This window comes from Pelophylax lessonae (assembly GCF_965119305.1).
Source record: "Pelophylax lessonae genome assembly, chromosome: 5".
Classification (NCBI taxonomy): Eukaryota; Metazoa; Chordata; class Amphibia; order Anura; family Ranidae; genus Pelophylax; species Pelophylax lessonae.
In genome coordinates, this window is record NC_138772.1 from 152,152,071 (window position 1) to 152,175,900 (window position 23,830).

Below are 23,830 nucleotides of genomic sequence, written 5' to 3' on the forward strand. Positions count from 1 at the left end.
TTGCAATAATTGCAAAGTCCCTCTCTACTATGACAATGAACCTAATCCCATAAAAACATTTCCACTGCATTTGAGAAGAAGGCTTTGGGGAGCCCTAGAAAGTCCAGCAAGCGTTTGGACCGTCTCCTACAGTTGATTCAGCTGCGGGATCGGGGCACCACCAGTGCACAGCTTGTTCAGGAATGGCAGCAGACAGGTGTGGATATATCTGCACCCATAGTGAGGTAAAGCCTTTTGGAGGATAGCCTGGTGTCAAGAAGGGCAGCAAAGAAGCCACTTCTCTCCAGGAAAAACATAAGGGACAGACTGATATTCTGCAAAAGGTACAGGAATTGGACTGCTGGAGACTGGGGTAAAGTCATTTTCTATGATGACTTCCCTTTTCGATTGTTTGGGGCATCCGGGAAAATGCTTGCCAAGAAAAGAAAAGGTGAGTGCTACCATCAGTCCTGTGTCATGCCAACAGTAAGGCATCTTGAGACCATTCATGTGTGGGGTTGCATCTTAGCCGAAGGGAGTGGGCTCACTCACAATTTTGCCTAAGAACACAGCCATTAATAAAGAATGGTACAAAAACATCCTCCGAGAGTAACTTCTCTCAGTCATCCAAGAACAGTTTGGGGGCAAACAATGCCTTTTCCAGCATGATGGAGCACCTTGCCATAAGGCAAACGTGATAACTAAGTGGCTTTGGGTCCATGGCCAGGAAATTCCCTAAACCTTAATCCCATTGAGAACTTGTGGTCAATCCTCAAGAGGCTGGTGAACAAAAAAAACTCCACAAATTTTGACAAACTCCAAGCATGCAAGAATTGGCTGCAATCAGTCAAGATGTGGCCCAGAAGTTTATTGACACCATGCCAGGGCAAATTGCAGAGGTCTTGATAAAGAAGGGTCAACACTGCAAGTATTGGCTGTTTAATATAATTGTCAATAAAAAGCCTTTGACACTTATAAAATGCTTGTTATTATACTTCAGCATACGAAGTAACATCTGACAAAAAAATCTAAAAACACTGAAGCAGCAGACTTTGTGCAAATTTATATTTATGCCATTCTCTTTTGGCCACGGCTGTATATCAGGACATCCAAAAATAGATTTGAAATCCTGCCACTCTTCTCAAGGTCAGTAACACAAATATTTGAAGCCATTGAGGTCAGCATGACATACATACACTTTTTTTTTTTTTCAAAAATGACTGCCAACGCAGGGAGGAAAGGGTTGGATGACTCTGAGCATCATTGAACCCATAAGGGTTGCAGTTGCTAAACATTAGAATAGAATTTCTGTGCAACACAGCAGGGAGGAGAGGGTAAACGGGGCAATGAAAGTTGGTATTCTATTCTTAGCATGGCTTAAGGCATGTAAGGAAAGAAAGATCTGAAGCTGAAATTGGGATTTAACATGCTTTTAGATAATGCCCTTAAAAGAACACAGCTGAACTCCACAGGTAGAAGTCTGATGTTTCTGAAACTCACACCTATATATGTTGTGGAAAAAATAGCCTAGGAGGAAAGGGGTCATCTAACCTAGTATTTAACCTAGCAAAATATATAGTATTTCTGATAGTTTTTTATTTATAGAATATATATAAATATAAAAAGTATACTTTCTTAAAAGAGAAGTATAGCCAAAGCTTTTTTGGTAATACTTCTCTTCAAGAGTGCATTCATTTTTTTGCTCCTGTGACCCACAGTCAACTTATAGCGGGATATTGTCCGCTCTCCGCTGACGTCATAGAGCTGCACTCCAGTGAGCACTGGAGGGGCAAGGTGAAGAGTGGTGACTGACAGTTATTGCTCTCCACTCTGAGAAGACCAAGAGCTGAGCGATCAGTGGTCATGTGGTCACTCATTTCACGGTCTTAGAGCCAACATGGGATAGCTGCAGTATCGCACCAATGCTTCAGCATAAGGGTGAATACTTGTTTTTTTTTTTTTATTCCCATGCTCCTTTTTTAAGGTTTATACAAAAACTTCTATTGTGAAATAGACCTGACTGCCGGGTAAATCAGATTAAACATATTGCAGAATTACTTACTTTAAAGGGACATACCTTATCACACACTTTCTGCAATACAGAGCAGGTAACTATACCATGTTTTTTTTATTTAAATAAAAACTATCCTTTGCAACTGCTTTAAATGTACAAATATCTTTGAAAAATATGGGAACTAGAGTGATATTATCTCTAGAAGCAACAAATGCCTTTGATAGTATTGAACAGCTTTACTTGTGGGCAGTGATGAAAAAAAATGTAATTTTGGCCCAAAATGTATAAAATGAGTTTAAATTCTTTATCAGGATCCTTGTATGAGAACTACATTTAAAGCAGATGTAAAGGATAGTTTTTATTAAAATAATATACATGGTATACTTACCTGCTCTTTGATCCAGACAGTTTGTGATGAGGTGTGTTACTTTTAGGTAAATAATTCTGCAATAAGTGTAATCTGATTTACTTGGCAGTCAGGTCTATTTCACAATGGAAGCTACTGTATTTTATGAGCTTTAAAGCAGAAGCATGGGAATAAAAAAAAAAACAAAACAAACATACATACTGTCTCCTCAATTAAAATGAATCCAGCACTCGCCGATTATGCCTTCTTTTCTCCATTGTTATTTGCAATAGCTAACCATTGGCAGCAATAATCAGACATACCTCAGAAAATATTGGCTTTAAATGGGGTCTTATAGAGGATGTCATGTTTTGGTATTTTAAGGTGATACAAGCAACTCTTTAAAAGATACTATGCCTGTAATTTCTAATTTTAGTCCACTTCATGATTATTAATAAAATTGAAGTCAGTATTGTTACCTATTCAGGGCCGTCTTTAATATGGATTGGACCCTGGGCAAACATTTTCTTGGGGCCCCCCGCCCATTCAATTTCAGAAAATATCAAATAATATAATAAAATCGATCGTGCTTCTAACAGTGATGAATCAAAATGTGCTGGTGTGCAATGTAATCCGACAGTGCCAATATCACAATGACAATATAAATAAAACCATAATTACATAAATACAATGGTGCTGCAAAACGAATGTCCAAATCAATCAAATAAAATGAATCACTGTGTGAAACAACATGCACTCCTATGTGCCTATGATATAGGAGGCTGTAGCGGAGGATCCATCGTCGATCAGTGACTACAGAGATCCCGCCATCCATCCATCCGAGGAGGGCTGCCTTATTAGCGTTTCTGGAATACACTACCTATATAATGGATTACACACATGCGTTTTCCCTGTGTGTTTGAGGTAAGCGGCCACTGCACACTGTAGAGCATCAAGTTTGTGATTTCGCTTTCTTTAATCATCACACCTGATTTTAGACTCTTTTGTGAAGGTTTTTTTGCACATAGGAGTGCATGTTGTTTCACACAGTGATTCATCTTATTTGATTGATTTGGACATTCATTTTGTTAGAAGCACGATCGATTTTATTATATTATTTGATATTTTCTTTGTGATATTTCCGTGTGACACTATTGTAGTGATTACACATCACCCCTTTTTTTTGCATCCACCATTGATTTAATTTGCACATCATAGTTTTTATGAATTAGCGCCGATCCTGCTCACTTTTATTATTATCTTTGAAAATGTGGGCCCCCAACCTGCATACATGTGAATCAGGCCTAAAGTAGGCCCATCAAGCAGTGTCTGGTCTGGTGGTGGCCCAGAGCCATGCAGCGTGCTCTCTAAGGCCCCTTTCACACATGGAGTCCGTCGGACGGACTCCGTTTATCTCAGCGGGGGATTGATCCGCGGATCCCCCACTGAGCAGGAGGATGACAGCTGTTCTCCACGCTGTGTGTGGAGACACAGCTCTTAGATCCCCATACATCTCTATGGGGGAATCGGATGGGAATGGACCGTCGGTCCGTTCCCATCCGATCCCATCTGGTCCGATCCGCTGGACGGATGGAAAATAGGGTTTCCATCCGTCCAGATTTGACGAATCGGATCAGATGTCAGCGGACATGTCTCCGCTGACATCCAATGCCCCATAGAGATGCATGGGGGACCGTTCAGATCTGCCAAAAAAACGGACAGGCGGATCTGAATGGTCTGCCTGTGTGAAAGGGGCCTTCTAAATAAATCCTTCTGGACACAGCCTGAAATGGTCAGGATTTACTAACTAACTGTATCAACGGTGGTCAGGGCATCAGTTGCAGTTGCACTTGCACAGATACAAAGTGGAGGGGGGGGTTAAACATGACAGCATTTAATACAGACTGTATTAAATGCTGTCATGTTTAAACCCCCCCCCCATCCACTTTGTATCTGTGCAACTGCAACTGTCATGTTTAACCCCCCCCTCCACTTTGTATCTGTGCAAGTGCAACTGCAACTGATGCCCTGACCACAGTTGATATTGGGCTATTGGGATATCACTACTACCTATGGGGAGCCTAGAGAGGAGAAAGACCTACCTGGTCTGGTCCTGGCCAGCTCCGCTGTGATCATTGATCAGTGGCTACCTGTAAGTTGTTGTAGCTGCGGCCTGCGTGACAGCCAGGACAGGAGCACTTTGCTGTCGGCTCCACTGTGCAGTCCTGCTGTCTACTCCGTCTCCTACCCACGTCCCCGAGGCCCTCCGTCACATGACACACCAAGGGGCGGGGCTACGGCGTCAGTTGAGCTCAAGGCCCCGCCCACTCCTCTCTGCTCGCTCCGTTAGCAATGCTCAGTGCGCGGCCACGGCGCCGATGCCAGGAAGTAAGTAGACACACAGAAAGTAAGTCACTGACAGTCTGAGACTGTCTAGACGCAGCGCCGCGGACCGGAAGTTCGGAAAAGTAGATTTATATTACAGCGGTCAGCGCCGATTTGTGGCTTAAGGGGCAGCTCTGCTTTGGGCCCCTAAAGATTGACAGGGCCCTGGGCAGCTGCCCCTTTTGCCCTGCGGTAGAGATGGCCCTGTACCTATTGATGAATAGAAATCCCCTCTATCCGGCTCTGCCACATCCATTAAGATAGTTACCTCTTTTAAATATTTGGGGTGATAATCTCTACCAATCCTAAAATGTATATTTCATTAAATGTGGATCCACCCAAAGTGAATCTATGGTCTAAATAAAAATGATCAATTTCTACATTATATTTCTAGTGTAACCAGGTCTTCTGTTACTGAAGTTTTGCAGGACATTCACTGACTGTAAAAGTTAAGTTAAACAGTTCCCTTTTCAGCAGCAAGATGGGGATGATGAGTATGCTGACCTCCTGAGTTAATATGGAGCACAAAGAAAGCTGGGAACTGTAGTTTCTGGGCTGCATTCGACACACTGCACTGGTTGAGGCTGGAACTACAAGCCCCATACAGGAAAAAGGAGATAAAAAGAAAAAAGCCTGGGAAATAGTGGGGCTCTCTTGGCTCCAGGCACAGCCAAAAGCAGGGTGGCTCTCGTCTGCAGGAAGAAGGAGAGAGGTCCAGCCAAATTCCACACTAATGCTCAGCCTTTAGGAACGGGCTGTACCCCACATCATTGTTCTGGGTTTGTCCGCTCTGTAAGAGACGTTCAGCTGGACCCAAACAGGCGTTGGTGCGCATGCCCAGGCAAATTACTGGGTATACAGGAAGAAATGTGCGTATCCGCATGCATGTACGCGAATGCGCATACGCGAACGCGCGCACTCATTTGGCGCCAATTTAAGCTGAGCAGTGACAGGAGCACATTGCTGAGTGGTCTTTCAGCTTGTTCCTGTTTACCTGTGCCCGACCTGCTTCTGGATTACCCGTACTGATCCGACTTACCCTTGACTCTCCTTTGGATTCCTGCCTGCATACCTGTGACCCCGGCCTGTGATTGACCTTGCTCCTGTCTTATGCCTTTGTACCTCGCTGCCGGATTGTGTACCGACTTTGGCTTGTATCCTGACACTGCTTCCATCTTACGTTCCTGTACCCGCGCTGCCCGGCTGTTGACGACTCCTGCCTTCTCATCCAGCATCACATAGTTTCAGTTCCAGGTGCTCATCCAGTGATCCACAGCCATCAGTCTCCTGTCAAGGCACCACTTGATATACCGGCCCTCGTGCCACTCTGTGCCCTACACCGCCTGTCATCTCTACCAGGAGTGTTGGACAGGAGGTGCAAGAGAAGCCCCCTCTACAGCTCGATCTCCACCAGGTACATGATACACTCCTTCCAACAACCACCAGAGAGGAAAAACTGATGCACTATATCCTGTGACACAGTGCACATCATACACTGTACCAGTTCAGCGACATAGTGTCAGCCAGAGAAGACATGAGGGTGACCTGCACTGTACCTGTCAGGAGCATAAAAACACTCCTGTTCTTTGACAGCTGTTAGTCTCATTCCAGCATCCTGGTTTTGGTTGTGATACATTCTCTCTATAACACAAAACTAGCTGCGCTAGGTTAAGACCTACATAAAAATGACAACATCATTGCTGACGAAAAACACGTAGGGAGGAGTGGTGACACGTGACGTCATCGCCCATCCGGATGTAGCGGCCATCTTTCTAGTTGGAAACAATCAGTTTCCATGCTTGATGTGGGAATTTATATGTTTACAAGTGAGTGCAATATTTTATCAATAAATATTTTTATGCAAACATACTACACTATGATATGCCCCCCTTTTGTATCTTTGCATCAAATTAGACAGGAGAGGATGCTGTGGGTAGTCGCTCATTGTTCCATTTGGGAGTAGTTGGTTATCTGACCCAGCGATATCACTCCAGGAATATTATGACAGTGCTCGACTAACCTTCTACGATTGGGGGTCCAAGCGGTAAGAGGCAGTGTAAATAGGTGTTGATGACGGCTCCTTTTGACACTCCTTTTCCCTCGTATAACATTTGTCATTAACAGCTGTGAAGTTTCAATAATATTCAATGGACTGATGCATGTACTGTATTAGCGCTGCGCTTTTTGTAACATTTGGATACATTCCCTCTTCCTGTCCACCTGCAAGGGGATTGATGTAGTCAGTCTCCTCATGGAGACCAAACCTGATCTAAACCAGCCCAGCCTGCAGTCTCATGCTTGTGATAGCGTTTGTGACATTTGTTCTCCCTGTTTATCGGCTCTGCTCTGCTAGAATGGATTCCCTCGTTGACGACCTTGGATTGGATATCGACTATTCTTTGTACTCTGCCTGCCTTTTGACCGTGGATTGACCCTGACAGAGCACCAGAGAGAAACTACACTTAAAGCTTTGGAAAGAGATGAGTAAACACTACAGATATACAGTATGTGCTTAGTTAAACTTTCATGAATGGGGTTTACAACCACTTTAAGGACTACACATAGTTTATTCATCTGGTTTAGTAGTTGCAAACGGTTTCTATTTCTCAATAAGAGCCTAAGCTTAGCCTACCCACCATAGGTAAACCCAGGTGACTTAGCTGTAAACTCTTGCTACATCAGCCATTCTTTTGCCTGTTGTTGTATGCTTGTGGAGAAAGCTAGAGTATATGCTGTTAGAATCAAAGTACAGTTATTCCTATTTGTGCACATTGCCAGTGTATTGCCTGGAATGTCAAATACTGTACTGCTGCAATTTTGGCACACGCTTCTCAAGAGATAATATACACTGTTATCCATTTTATAGTCTCCAGTTGGATTTCAGGGTCACCTTATATCCTACAAAACTGCAAACCCACGTTGGTTAAAGGGGGTACAACCTGAGGTGTCAAAGGGGCTGAGGTCCTCAGCAGAGTCAAGGTATGAACAATGGATCTAATACTATCAGCAGCTCGTGCTGGGGTACTGCTACAATAGCTTACTCATAGTAATCTGATTAATCTTGAAGTTTGTAAACTTAGTTTGTGAAGATCCTCACACATTTACTCCCTGGAATTATGTAAAACTTATCACTTTGCCCTGTGAGTAGGCACTGCTATGTCACACTTTTCACAGAGTTTACCTTCTGAACCACAAAAGAGTTTCAGGAGGCAGCATCAGTACAGTATTATTAGATACATTTTGGAGATTGGTAAAGGAATTACTAAGGATAAAGGGGTTGACTTCTATTACACCTGTTTTACGATTTGAGTACCTATAAGGTAATTACGCCCCAAAATCATTTCAACGGCTATGAGAAAAGTTTTCTATACCGTTAGATGCTACCTCCCAGCATTACAAGAGCAAAACCCAATGGTTCTCACATCCTAGCAACAACTCAGAACATGGGGATTTCTAACTGGAAGTTTTTTTGGCCAGGCTTTCAGGGGGGGGCAAAATGACCTAAAGGTTTGACAATAAAATAATTAAACATGTAACAAAGCTGCACTTTTTTCATGCCTAGTGGAGCTACTTGACCACATAGGCTATTTTCTGGAAAAAGTGAACTTGGCCTTTAGGCAATCCATTTTAGACCTTGTTCACACGGGGCATACTATACCGTATGTCCTTGCAGTGGCGTGTTTACCCATACAGATTTTCTTTGCATTCCAGTGCAGGATGTCCCACTGAAATCAATTGGGATACAGTCACTGCTCCCAATATATCTGTGCGGGTGCTCGGATGCAGACAGTGTGAGTACAGAGACAAGCACCCACATCACACGGATGTCAGATTGGGAGCAGCGGTTGTGTCTCAATTGACATCAATGGAACTGCCTGCATGGGGACACATGGAACGCCTGAGCAACCCTGCGTAAATAAGCACAGCACTCCACAGTATAGTATGCCTCGTGCGAATGAGGCCTTACTAGTTAAAAAAATATTGAGCTTCCTATGTTCCCTCTCCGCCTCTTCATTGGACACTGAATCAGCATCATCACCGCTGTGCAATCAGCAGGAAGCAGTAATTGACATGTAAGCTGGCCAACGGTGTCCAAATTCTTTAAAAGTTAGAACAGTAAACAAATATTATTGGTAATATTTGGTCCTTTGCCAGGAAATCAACTACATGATGCATGAACTAGAATTCCAAAGTGGTGCAGAAAACTACAAGAACTTTAGGAGAAAAATGACCCAGAAGTACAGGCAAATATAGCAAGAATGTCAACTAATTGTATATATTTATATTTATTTTTTAATGCTACAAAAATGACAACCTTAGCAATATAACTTAACACTGTTTGCAAGGAATCTAAAGGATTGCATGTGATTTATACAGTGTGTCTTGAGCAGGGAAAATAACAAATATTTTGTTTTTCCATTTGTTTTTATTTCAAGACCATAGTGCGACCATGAAAAAATATTTGTCACTTGTCTTACAGACTTCGAATCAAATAAGAAAATACAGGTCAGATAGATACAGTATATAGTACAGAAAAGGCTCATCATCATGTCTTTGAATATACTTCTAGATAAGTCAATACTAAATCAAAAGAATTCTCAAAAATGATGTGAATATTTGTAGGTTCAGTCATCCTGGTGTTAGTGCTAGAGGTTGGGAGGTAGCCGGTTGGTATCACAGATTGCCACTCGCAGCTTAGCTATGGTGGCAGGTAATGTAATGTATGGTGCAATAATGTGGCAGGTGTATTGTCCACTTTAAGCTTCAGGCAGCTTAAAGTGGTTGTAAACCTCAGTCATGAAATCTAAACAAAGCACACATATCTGTAGTGTATCTGTAGTGTCTCTCACAAAAGCGTAGTTTCTCTCTGGTGCTTCATTCCTCTGTTAACAGTATGTCTCACTTCTGAGAAGTTTTCTCAACACATGAGAAAAATCCGTGACTGGGGAGGGAGCTCAGCACCCAGCTCTGAATCCTGTGTGGAGGGGGGTGGGTGCCTTTCCTCCAATCAGGTCTTACACACTGTAACTGCAGCTCTCTGCCCCCATGATACTAACAGATAGAGAAGGATTTTAACACGATTCTGCCATTTTAAAGGGGTGTAGGGAAGAGAAGACTGCAGATAAACAGGTAGAACATATATAGGAGGATTTGTTTCATCTCTGTGTATGACCTGAGGCTATTCACTTCACTGGGTATATAAGAGGGTTTACAATCACCTCAAGGGCTCTAATTTTGTAGTTGCAACATTGTGTGCTGCTAAAATCTGATGGGAGTAAGTGCCATTTTATGCCTAGTTGTTCTGTTCCTGTAAAAAGCTTTCCGTAAAACATAATCAAATACAAGTGTATCCTCTTGCCCTGGCTGATCCCAGAATCTACATGTTCTTAAAATACTTCAAAGTCTATATGCAGGTTCTACAAATTGACTTAAAAACAATGTTAATGCTGAACTTAGAAATCCACGGAGCATAGGTACCAGAGCACCCAAAAAGTCTTTGAGAAACCACAATCAAAATTGGAGGAAATTTGAACAAAACATATTTATTTTTAAGCCCAGCTGGACTTGAAAATAATATTGCGAAAGATCTCAGGTTTGAACACTGCATAGGTTTTATTCACAGATTTAATGTACTTGAGTTAGTTTAGTTTCTAAAAAAGTGACAGTTATTTTCAGCCAATGAGATCTAAAAATTACAGTCACATGGCTAAAATAAAGATCTTTATCAAAGTGTTTAAGCTTTGGAAATTGAGCCTTGTGTCCAATTTGAGTAGACAAATTTCTGACTGATTTGACGCCAAAAGCTAAAGCCTGGTATTATAAAGATAATGAAGAAGATGAAGCTGAACATAATTCTTTTCTGAAAACATCCCTAGGATCAGAACAAAATGGAGCTTAAACTGGCCATACATTCATAGACTGCATGAGCTACACAAAAGAAATCCAATGGATTCCTCTATCCACGCTAAACAGTGTGGATGGACCAAACTCTCCTACCAGCTGTTGTATTCTAACAGCTGGCAATCGCAGCTCTCCGAATACCTGAATAGTGATTGCATCTGATTGGATACAGAGTCTGTTTGCCCAACAATTTCAACCAGGCTCCTTTGACAAAAGTTGACTGAACAATCCACTATTGTCAAATCAGCTGATTCAGTAGGAATCGGTGGACTTTCGAGTCATGTATGGCAGCCTTAATTCTCAGCAGACTCCAGCAACACACAATACTATCCTAACTCTTGTCATCAAGTGTTGCCTTGATTGCAAAGTGGCAGCACAACATAGTATAGAACAATTGTAATGTTGACCTCATACAGAAGATACAGAAGGTCTAGTCAAAAAGAGTCAGTAAACATTTATACAAGCTATATGTAATTTGCAGGAATAACTTCCCCATGGATGCCACATGTCCATTGGTAGCAGTGACTAATAAAAAGAAGTACCTTCATGTTACTGACTTAACCACAGGAGTTATGTCGAAAATGCTCCCTAACCTGTATCTAATCTACAGCATGGATATTTCTGGATATGCAGAATCTTTACAGATTCAAATGGAACCTTGCAGAACCTGTTATCTGTTACAGCTCAGAACCTGTTATCTGTTACAGCTGAATTTCCCACTCAATACTGATACATAATATTATATGTGCTAGTGCCAACTTAGATCATACATCTGCAGCATCACCATTAATGATGTGTTTGACCTAGAGCAGGGATCTCCAAACTATGGACCTCCAGCTGTTGCCGAACTACATGTCCCATGAGGCATTGTAAAACTCTCACATTCCTGATACATTACTAGGCATGATGGGAATTGTAGTTCCTGAACAACTATCATAGGGGGCAGTGCTTCTAACAAGTTTCCTTTTAACCACTTGCCGACCGCCCGCTGCAGTTTTACTGTGGCATGCTGGCTCGGCTGCGCAAAACGACGTAGCCCTGTGTCGATCACGCGCATGGTGCTGGGGGGCGAGCACCCCCGCTAGACAGCGGGGGTGCCGATCCACGGGACCGGCGCCCGCGATTGACGCTGTGCACCCACGATCGTTCTCCGCTGAGAGAGAACGATGGTCTGATGTTGTAAACACAGCTGACCTCTGTTCTTTCTGAAATGATCACAGAGCGCCTGTGATCCTTCTATATAGGATCACAGGTCTCTGTGGTCATTTCACAAGCCCATCCCCCATACAGTTAGTAACACTGCCCTAGGCTCACACGTAACCCTTTGATCACCCCTAGGTTAACCCCTTCCCTGCCAATGTCATTATTACAGTAACAGTGCATATTTTAAGCACTGATTACTGTAGTAATGTCACTGGTCCCCCCAAAAGTGTCAACAATGTCAGTTAGCTGTCTGTCCACCGCAATGTATCAGTCCTGCTAAAAATAGCAGATCCCCGCCATTACTAGTAAATAATAAATAAATAAATAAAAATGACATAAATCTTTCCCCTAGTTTATAGAGGCGATAACTTTTGCGCAAACCAATCAAAATACGCTCATTGCGATATATTTTACCAAAAGTATATAGCAGAATACAAATTGGCCTAAAAGGATGAACAATTTAGATTTTTACATTTTTTCTTTTGGGAATGTTATATAGCAGAATGTGAAAAAAGTTTTCTTTCTCAGAATTGTCGGATTTTTTTGTTTATAGCGCAAAGCGTAAAAAAAAAAAATAAATTAGCAGAGGTGATCAAATACCACCAAAAGAAAGCTCTATTTGTGGGAAAAAGAGGACATAAATTTTATTTCAGTACAGTGTTGATCGACCGCGCAATTTTTCTGTTAAAGTAACGCAGTGCCGAATCACAAAAAATGGCCTGGTCATTAAGGGGGCAAATCCTTCCGGTCCAGAACTGGTTAAGCTGTGTTTTCTGCTGTTGATCAGTTTACCTTTTCTGCATTTTGGATTCCTGTACTGTCTGTACTGCGTGTTTGTGTTCCATTGTACATACTTCCATTCAACACACGTTCATGCAAAATATGTTAAAGAGGAAGTGAACTAAATAAAGAGAGCAGCTATATAAATGTTTGGAATCAGCTTAAAAAATACTGTATATCAGTAGTAGTCAAACTTTCTAAACAAATGGCCAGTTTACTGTCCTTCAGACTTTAGGGGGGCTAGACAGTGGGAGTAGAAAATGCCCCATCATTGGGTTTAGTGGAAGGAATAGCACCCCATCATTGGTGTCAATGGGAGGAATAGCACCCCATCATTAGTAGTAGTGTGCCGGATAGAGGCAAGCAAAGGGCCACAGTTTGGAGACCACTGCTATATATGGTGCTGACCTAAGGTGTACAAAATATATACAACATTTACAGTATCTCTTACTACAGAATCGGCTATTCTGTGTTACTGCTATTTTTAATCTTAAAAGCACAACTTTGCCTTTTTTTTAAATGTTACTAAACTCAGGAGCCTGCATTCACTATATCTGGTTTCCCACAGTACACCGAACATGGAAATGCAATAGTTTTAGTAAATATAAACTGCTAGATACCTTTTCTCATCAGCAGGTAGAGAGCAGTCTTGTGACTTCTATCGGTGTCTGGTTAAAACTTGTAAGGGTTTTTCATTCTCCCCTGATTGTCCTATGAGCCTGCAGGACCCCTGACAGTGCTGATTGGCCCTGTGCTGATCACATGCACCCTCCCAAGAAAAAAAAAAAAAACTCTCTAGCAATACACACCAAACTGAGCATGTGCAGCTTGCCCCCAAGGCACTGTGCTATCAGGAGATGACTTGGAGACTGTGGAAGAAGGTTCCACATGATTAAACCATTAGGTTCTACAGTGAGTAAAACAACCATGTTCACTGCATATACAGACTGATTTTACTGTTGTGGGTTTAGTAACACTTTAGGTGACATGTGGCTTCTGTTATGTTGCCCCACATGTTTTAAAATTGTATTCGTTTATTTATTTAGTTTATTACTTAAAGTGCAGCTAAAGGTTCCTGTATGACAGTCTGAACAAGTACCAAATACAGTTACTATGTGATTCAAATCCACCTTCATTTGTATCTCACATGCTTTGGCTTCCAGTCACTGCAGCTCAAAGTGGGAGGGATTCAGTAACAGGTGGTGACTGACAAGTTACAGGCTTGCAAATAAGCAGTGACAATTCTGATAGCCACACCCTCTGCAACATTTTTGCACCCCCTTGTAATAAGCATGCACAGCCCACATGGGAGTGGCAACTCTGCTTTAAACCCCGAATCAGCGCACCATTGTTGCCGCACCATTGCAGGAAGCTGCATTAGGTGGACCTTACTGGCAGGCTCAACAGGTGTTTGCAGAACTTTTCAGAGGAACTAAGAGAAAACAAATTTGATTTTATCTTTAACTATCTTCAATTAAATAAAAAATTGATTGGCTAGTATTGGCTAGATATGATATAAATCTTACCATCCTACCTTAAATTGGAGCATGATCACACACAGTGCTATTACACTTCAGTACTTTGGCAAGTCTGAAGCCTTTTGTACTGGGCAGAAACTGTAGGCTGTATCACCAAAGAACAGCAAAGCCTCAGCGCTCACATTGTCTTCCACAACCAATGGTGCACACGTACTGCCCAGAGCGATGCTGTTCTACTCAAGCGGGAAAATGTAACAAACACTGAAAAAAGGCACAGGAGGGCGCAAACGCCTAGTGTATTATCACCAACACCATGTTTATTAAAAAAAAACAAAAAATGTACAAACATGAGACGATACAAGCTAGTCAAATCACAGATAGACATCAGCCCTGAAGAAGGGGCTTGTCCCCTGAAACACATTGGTTTCAATAGGAAATCACCTGTGCTGGAGTTGTGATTTGACAAGCTTGTATCTTCTCATGTTTTTTGTTTTTTTATAAAAACACACACCCACACACACACACACACACACACACACATATATATATATATATATATATAAGCATAATGCACTAGGCGTTTGCGCCCCACTGTGTCTTTTTACAGAAATTGCTGGCTGGTCTGACTTCTAGCGTGGCCCGATAATATACCTACTCAATAATGTTTTATGCTACAGAGTATGGTTCCTCAAGGTTTCTAGGAGTGACTCTAATGTCTGTCTGTGGCTAAAGGTACTCTTATAGAATCATATGGTGATTAATAGACCATTTTACTAGCATGTGTGATGCGATAATGTTTTATACCCCATGCAAAACCTATCTGCAGTTGCTTGTCAAATAGTTAAGACGGAATTCAAGCTTGAGGGGATTGTAGCTGTATTTATGCACTTGCGACCAAAAACAATACTGTCCTTGATTTTTTTTTATTTGCACTAACTTACAATTTTTCACAACAAACTTCCAGGGTGTACCCCCTTCTTCAAGGTGAGCACTGCTTGGACATTAAAGAAGGGGGTACACCCTGAAAGCTTGTCCTGAAAAATTGTATGATAGTGCAAAAAAAAAAAAAGTATCACAGACAGTATTCAATTGTTTCTGTCAGAAGGAATTTTAAAAATCCAGTTTTCCGCAAAAAGTTGCTGTAGACAATAATTGATTTGCATATTCTGATCAAGCATTAAAACAGCTTTAACACAAGCCATCTCTGACCTCTCTAGCTGCTTGTATATTAACCTAATTTTTCTCAAAGATCACAACAATTGGGGTTTCAAGTCAGTTTCTAACAATTGATGTCTAACATCTGATGTGGGTTTACATTAGAGGTCTAGCACAGCTTTTTTTCAACCAGGGTGCCCAGGAACCCTGGGGTGCCTTCAAGTTGCTTCAGGGGTGCCTTGGCAAAATACCTAAAAATTGCCCAAAAATTGTATATAAGCCAGCAGGTGGGTGAAGCCTGCCATTCAGTTGCACAAAGCCACCGGTTTTCATTGTGCACTATTACAACCATTCAGTTGCTAGTCCTAACAACCAATGATGTAATTGGTTGATAAGGAGGAGGTCAGGCACCTAGACAGCATCTGTGTTTGGTACGTCTTTGTACCTCTCTGTCAGTGAGGGGGAAAAACTTAGGGAAAAGACAAAAATTGGACTACTAGTCAGTTCCAGTGTACAAAGGTGTATTTGCTTTGGAAGAATAAATAATTTGTACTGTTGGGTGTCCTATGTGCGTGGATGTTACATATTACATAGTAGGTGAGGTTGAATAAAGACAATAGTCCATCCAGTTCAACCTGTGTAGGTGTGTGTGGCTGTAATCATCTCACATACCCCTGAATGTTCTGATCCTTGAGATGTAAGTCTAAGAGTCTTTTGAAAGCCACCATACTACCCGCAGAAACCACCTCTTGTGGTAGAGAATTCCACAATCTTGTAGCCCTAACAGTAAAGAACCCCCCACGTTGCCTGAGGTTAAAACGCTTCTCCTCTAATCGCATTGTATGCCCTCGAGTCCTCATGCAATCCCTTCTACTGAACAGCTTTTTTTCTAAGCTGGGATCCCCATTAAGATATTTATAAATTGCTATCATGTCCCCCCTCAGACGTCTCTTCTCCAGGGAGAATAAATCGAGCGATTGTAGACGCTCTTCATAGTCAAGGTCCTCCAATCCCCTAATTAGTTTAGTTGCCCTTCTCTGGACTTTCTCCAGCTCCAACACATCCCTCCTGAGGACTGGCGACCAGAACTGGACAGAATACTCCAGATGCGGTCGGACCAGAGTTTTATAAAGTGGAAGGATTATAGTCTTATCTCTGGAATACATCCCTTTCTTTATGCATGCCAATATTCTGCTGGCTTTGGCAGCTGCCGCTTGACATTGCATGCTGTTGCCTAATCTATCATCAACCAAGACTCCCAGATCCTTCTCCATTTTGGATTCCCCCAAGGGTTCCCCTCCTAACGTGTATTGTGCTTTTATGTTTTTAGTCCCCAAGTGCAAAACCTTACACTTCTCCGCGTTAAACCTCATTTGCCATGTCTGTGCCCACTCTGTAATTTTGTCCAGGTCATTCTGTAGGATATCTGCTTCATGCTGTGCAGTTATTGCTCTGGCCAATTTTGTGTCATCTGCAAAAACTGATATCGAACTACTGATCCCGACCTCAATGTTGCTTTCTTATGTTAAACTATTCATTTCCATTTTTTATACTTTAAAATAGGGTGCCTTGAAATTGTGCAGAATTTCAAAGGCTGCCTTGACTGAAAAAAAGGTTGAGAAACACTGGTCTAGCAGGCTGCCAATGTTCTGTCACAATTTAAAGTAATAGAAAAAAAAATGCTACAATTTCAGCATCTCTGTTGTAAATTATGAATATGAATTTCTCCACAATGTATATAGCTACAGAGGTGAGTGTAGGCTTGTCTAACAGTGCTTTTAATGTTGGTCCATATTTTGTAAATACTATATTGTGCATTGTCTGGACACAGGTTAATTTTGTATTTACCACACAAGGCCAGTTATGAATTTTTTTCCCAATGTCATTGCACTTGGTCAGTCATCACTGCTTTCACTTCTGCCTCCTTTCTATAAATCCTTTGGTGTTTTTATAGGAATCGTTAAACTATTTTTATTGCAGAAAACCCATCCTGAGAGTAACAGTTGTTGTTGACCTCTTCTGTTTAAAACTATTTGCCTGATTGTCAGGTTGATCCAGACTCTTCATGTGGAAGTAAACCCTATCGTTTTCAGCCAAAGAAGCTGCCATCTTGGCCTCTGTTTAATCTTCAACTGCCATGATGCTGCACATGTGATCAGTTATGACTCCAGCCATTGGATGGTTTGACAGTTTGGTTGAGAGCACAACCAATGTGACAGTTAGCATTCCCGGTATGCTGGGAATGTGAATTTTTTTTAAACAGTTAAATTGATGGGTTTACTTCCACTTTCACTTTATGTATCAAAACCTATAACAGGCTTCCAGATCAGAGGCTCTTACTTCAGTCACTTTTCAGATCAGTATCTCAGAAAACAATAGAGACAGCCAGGCAACTAGTATTTTTAGCAGGTGGTCAGCAATGGCAGACTTTGTACTTCTCTCAGTACAAGCTTCTTTTAGGCATTGCAATTAATACATAGTGTAGATGTATAGTGTAGGCCATGGCTTGATATTTGGCATATATTGTATAAGGCAGTATACTGGCAGGCCTGAATCTTGATAGTGGTGACTTAAATCTGGGAGACAAAACAATGCAGATCACTGATTATTGAATTTGTGTAAACGTGACAAAATAACATGAGTTATTGAAGTAAACATTGAAGGGAGTAAAATATTCAGCCTCAGTCCAAAATGTATTTTTCAATTATTTAGATGAACTGGTCATGTTTACAGTCATAACAATTACTGAGACTATGATTGTCTTTTGCAGAAATTAAATGGTTAAACCTGCATCTAGGTCGATACATTATGCAATTTACATGTAACATTGATGTCACCTGTCTCCAAAATTAATGGAGGAATTCAAGCTGCTTAAACTTGCTGGAACTATGTACTAAACACAAGCATAATCCAAGCTGGAGGCACAAATAGACTTGGCCCCTTCTTGCCTTTGTAGCTCTTTAAATAATCAAACAAAATATCAAACAATCAAGGATGTGCAACATGTGTATGTGTTCATTTTATATATATATATATATATATATATATATATATATATATATCTACAGTGCTTTGCGTAAGTATTCGGCCCCCTTGAACTTGTCAACTTTTTGCCACATTTCAGGCTTCAAACATAAAAATATAAAACTGTAATTTTTTGTGAAGAATCAACAACAAGTGGGCAACAATCATGAGGTGGAACGAAATTTATTGGATATTTCAAACTTTTTTTAACAAATAAAAAACTGAAAAATTGGGCGTACAAAATTATTCAGCCCCCTTAAGTTAATACTTTGTAGCGCCACCTTTTGCTGCGATTACAGCTGTAAGTCGCTTGGGGTATGTCTCTATCAGTTTTGCACATCGAGAAACCAAAATTTTTGCCCATTCCTCCTTGGAAAACAGCTCAAGCTCAGGGAGGTTGGATGGAGAGCGTTTGTGAACAGCAGTTTTCAGTTCTTTTCACAGATTCTCGATTGGATTCAGGTCTGGACTTTGACTTGGCCATTCTAACACCTGGATATGTTTATTTGTGAACCATTCCATTGTAGATTTTACTTTATGTTTTGGATCATTGTCTTGTTGGAAGACAAATCTCCGTCCCAGTCTCAGGTCTTTTGCAGACTCCATCAGATTTTCTTCCAGAACGGTCCTGTATTTGGCTCCATCCATCTTCCCATCAATTTTAACCATCTTCCCTGTCCCTGCTGAAGAAGAGCAGGCCCAAACCATGATGCTGCCACCACCATGTTTGACAGTGGGGATGGTGTGTTCAGGGTGATGAGTTGTGTTGCTTTTACGCCAAACATAACATTTTGCATTGTTGCCAAAAAGTTTGATTTTGGTTTCATCTGACCAGAGCACCTTCTTCCACATGTTTGGTGTGTCTCCCAGGTGGCTTGTGGCAAACTTTAAACTACACTTTTTATATCTTTATGTTTGAAGCCTAAAATATGGCAAAAGGTTGCAAAGTTCAAGGGGGCCGAATACTTTCGCAAGGCACTGTATATACATAAGTTGCATCTCATAAAATTTGAACATCATCAAAAAGCTAATTTTTTTCAGTAATTCAATTCAAAAAGTGAAACATATATTTTTTATAGATTTATTACACACAGAGTGATATATTTCAAGCATTTATTTCTTTTCATTTTGATGATTATGGCTTACAGCTAGTGAAACCCCAAAATTCAGTATTTCAGAAAAGCGTATTACATAAGACCAATGAAAAAAAGGATTTTTAATACAGAAATGTTGGCTTACTGAAAAGTACAGTCAGGTCCATAAATATTGGGACATCAACACAATTCTAATCTTTTTGGCTCTATACATCACCACAATGGATTTGAAATGAAACAAACAAGATGTGCTTTAACTGCAGACTTTCAGCTTTAATTTGAGGGTATTTACATCCAAATCAGGTGAAAGGTGTAGGGATTACAACAGTTTGTATATGTGCCTCCCACTTTTTAAGGGACCAAAAGTAATGGGACAATTGGCTGCTCAGCTGTTCCATGGCCAGGTGTGTGTTATTCCCTCATTATCCCATTTACATGGAGCATATAAAAGGTCCAGAGTTCATTTCAAGTGTGCCATTTGCATTTGGAATCTGTTGCTGTCAATTCTCAATATGAGATCCAAAGAGCTGTCACTATCAGTGAAGCAAGCCATCATTAGGCTGAAAAAACAAAACAAACCAGAGAGATAGCAAAAACATTAGGTGTGGCCAAGTCAACTGTTTGGAAGATCCTAAAAAGAAAGAATGCACCGGTGAGCTCAGCAACACCAAAAGACCCGGAAGACCAAGGAAAACAACTGTGGTAGATGACCAAAAAATTCTTTCCCTGGTGAAGAAAACACCCTTCACAACAGTTGGCCAGATCTCCAGGAGGTAGGTGTATGTGTGTCAAAGTCAACAATCAAGAGAAGACTTCACCAAAGTGAATACAGAGGGTTCACCACAAGATGTAAACCAAAAGGAAGGCCAGATTAGAGTTTGCCAAACAACATCTAAAAAAGCCTTCACAGTTCTGGAACAACATCCTATGGACAGATGAGACCAAGATCAACTTGTACCAGAGTGATGGGAAGAGAAGAGTATGGAGAAGGAAAGGAACTGCTCATGATCCAAAGCATACCACCTCATCAGTGAAGCATGGTGGTGGTAGTGTCATGGCGTGGGCATGTATGGCTGCCAATGGAACTGGTTCTCTTGTTTTTATTGATGATGTGACTGCTGACAAAAGCAGCAGGATGAATTCTGAAGTGTTTCGGGCAATATTATCTGCTCATATTCAGCCAAATGCTTCAGAACTCATTGGACGGCGCTTCACAGTACAGATGAAAAATGACCCGAAGCATACTGCGAAAGCAACCAAAGAGTTTTTTAAGGGAAAGAAGTGGAATGTTATGCAATGGCCAAGTCAATCACCTTACCTGAATCCAATTGAGCATGCATTTCACTTGCTGAAGACAAAACTGAAGGGAAAATGCCCCAAGAACACGCAGAAACTGAAGACAGTTACAGTAGAGGCCTAGCAGAGCATCACCAGGGATGAAACCCAGCATCTGGTGATGTCTATGCATTCCAGACTTCAGGCTTTAATTGACTGCAAAGGATTTGCAACCAAGTATTAAAAAGTGAAAGTTTGATTTACGATTGTTAATCTGTCCCATTACTTTTGGTCCCTTAAAAAGTGGGAGGCAAATATATAAACTGTTGTAATTCCTACACCATTCACCTGATTTGGATGTAAATACCCTCAAATTAAAGCTGAAAGTCTGCAGTTAAAGCACATCTTGTTTCATTTCAAATCTATTGTGATGGTGTATAGAGCCAAAAAGATTATAATTGTGTTGATGTCCCAATATTTATGGACCTGACTGTATGTCCATGTACAGTACAGTATGCACTTAATACCTGTTCGGGGTTCCTTTTGCATAACTTACTGCATCACTGCGGCGTGGCATGGAGGAAATCAGCCTGTGGCACTGCTGAGGAGTTATGGAAGCTCAGGTTTATTTGATAGCGGCCTTCATCTCGTCTGCATTGTTGGGTCTGGTGTCTCTCATCTTCCTCTTGACAATATCCCACATGTTCTCTATTGAGCTTAGGTTAGCTGAGTTTGGTGACTAATTAAGCACAGCGATACCATGTTTATTAAACCAGGTATTGGTACTTTTGGCAGCATGGGCAGGTGCCAAACCCTGTTGGAAAATAAAAACAGCATCTTCATGAAGCTGGTCAGCAGAGGGAAGCATGAAGTGCTTTAGAATTTCCTGGTAGAGGGCTTTACTGACTCTGGACTTGATAAAACACAGTGGAACACTAATAAATGACATGACTCCCCAAATCATCATGGGCTGTGGAAAAATTTGCATTTAATTTGGAAATCAAGATCCCAGAGTCTGATTTACGCGTCATGGTATCACGGTGCTTGATTGGCCAGAAAACTTGCCTGATCCAAACCCCACAGAGAATCTGTGGGGTATTGTCAAGAGGAAGATGGGAGACACTAGATCCAACAATGGGGACAAGCTGAAGGCCACTATCAAACCTGAGCTTCCATAACACCTCCGCAGTGCCACAGGTTGATCGCCTCCATGCCACACTGCATTGATTCAGTATTTCATGCAAAAGGAGCCCCGAATATGTATTGAGTGCATACTGTACTGCATATAGACATACATTTCAGTAAGCCAACATTTCTCTGTTAAAATTCCTTTTTTTAATTGGTCCTATATAATATTCTAATTTTCTGAGATACTGAATTTTGGGGTTTCACTAGGTATAAGCCATAATCATCAAAATTAAAATAAAGAAATTCTTGAAATATATCACTCTGTGTGTAATGCATCTATATAAAATATATGAGTTTCACTTTTTGAATTTAATTACTGAAATAAATTAACTTTTTGATGATATACTAATTTTAGGAGATGCACCTGTGTGCATATATATATATATATACACACACACACATGCATGCACAAGTTCTTCCTGTCTAAAGAGAGGTTTCTATCTTTCTTATGAACAATTGTTTATTACCAAATTGCTTTCTTACAAACAGGAGACTAATGTGCATAGATAACAATTCCCTATTAAAAAAAACAAAACAAAACAAAAAGACAGCCCTGTCTCAACTTCGGATCTTCTGAAATTTTGTATTATATATTCTTGGGGCATTTGAGTAATACTTTTCCTGATTTGATCGAAAATAATAATTGATTTTCCACTCATTGGCAGTCTAAATAATGAGTCAGAGCCTATATTTCTGGTTTGACATTGGTATATATCTAAATTTAGCATACTTTTATATTTATATAATCGTAACACACCAGGCAACTTCCTTAAGTTTCTCAATGTTAAGAAATGTACACTGTATTTTTTTCAGTAAATAATTTGCTGTAGTAAAATTTCACTTTGCAACCTGAGATACTCCATCAACACTATAAGGCATGCACATATGCAATATAAACATGTATTTTAACTCAGACATTCCTGAAAAATCTGTATAAATGGGGTTTAGGCAAAACCTTTTTCCTATTCCATCTCTATTGTCATTTGTATTGTAAAACATATTTTGGATTTTGGGATACTCTGCTGAAAATAAATATCTTTTTATAATATAATAAATTCTTTATCTGTATGAAATCTAAATATACATTTCTATCTTCCTAAACTCTTACATTGGGGGTGTCTTTATTTTACTGTTATGGCTATAATAATTTATGATGCTGTTGAGAATTTGGCTCAGGAATGCTATAAAATCTGAAAATGACTGAAGCCAGTTTCACTTGAAGATTAACTCCACTTTTGTTGAGAAAAAAAAAAAAAAACAATTAACTCTATGTGATTAATGTACAAAAGAAGACATTTTAACACATTTTGTTACAGATTCCTACCTTTCTGCTTTGAAGAAAACGCTGCATGCACTTCCAAGTTTTTAGGAGCCTGATTCTGAATGGGAGTATCTAATTAATTTTAATCAGCTGGGGCACTTGGATTGCTCTGATGAGAAAAGCTGCACTGTCTCTATCCCCTAAGGCTGGGTTCACACTTATGCAAATTGGAAGCGGGTTTCACCGCCTCCAATTCGCATGACAGGAGACTGTGATCGGCTCTCAATGGAGCTGGTTCATACATCTCCAGGATGGCTGGGGAGCGAGTTGCACAGGGGTCCTGTGCATCTTTGGCTCTGTTTCAGGTCCGCAGTCAAGCAAATACGAGAACAGGGACTCACCCTGCTATCATAGTTACATAGTTAGTCAGGTTGAAAAACGACACAAGTCCATCCGGTTTAACCAAAAAAAAAAACAAAAAAAAAAACAGTATTGAAAACCCAACCATACAATCCCATATACACAATCCTATACCCGCTGTTGATCCAGAGGAAGGCAAAAATAAACCCCAGCAAAGCATGATCTAATTTGCTACAGCAGGGGAAAAAAATCCTTCCTGATCCCCCGAGATGCAATCGGATATTCCCTGGATCAACTTTACCTAAAAAAATTTTTTAGTACCCATTCATATTATGTACACCTAGGAAAGAATCCAGGCCTTTTTTATCAGCCGCATGCAAATCAAGT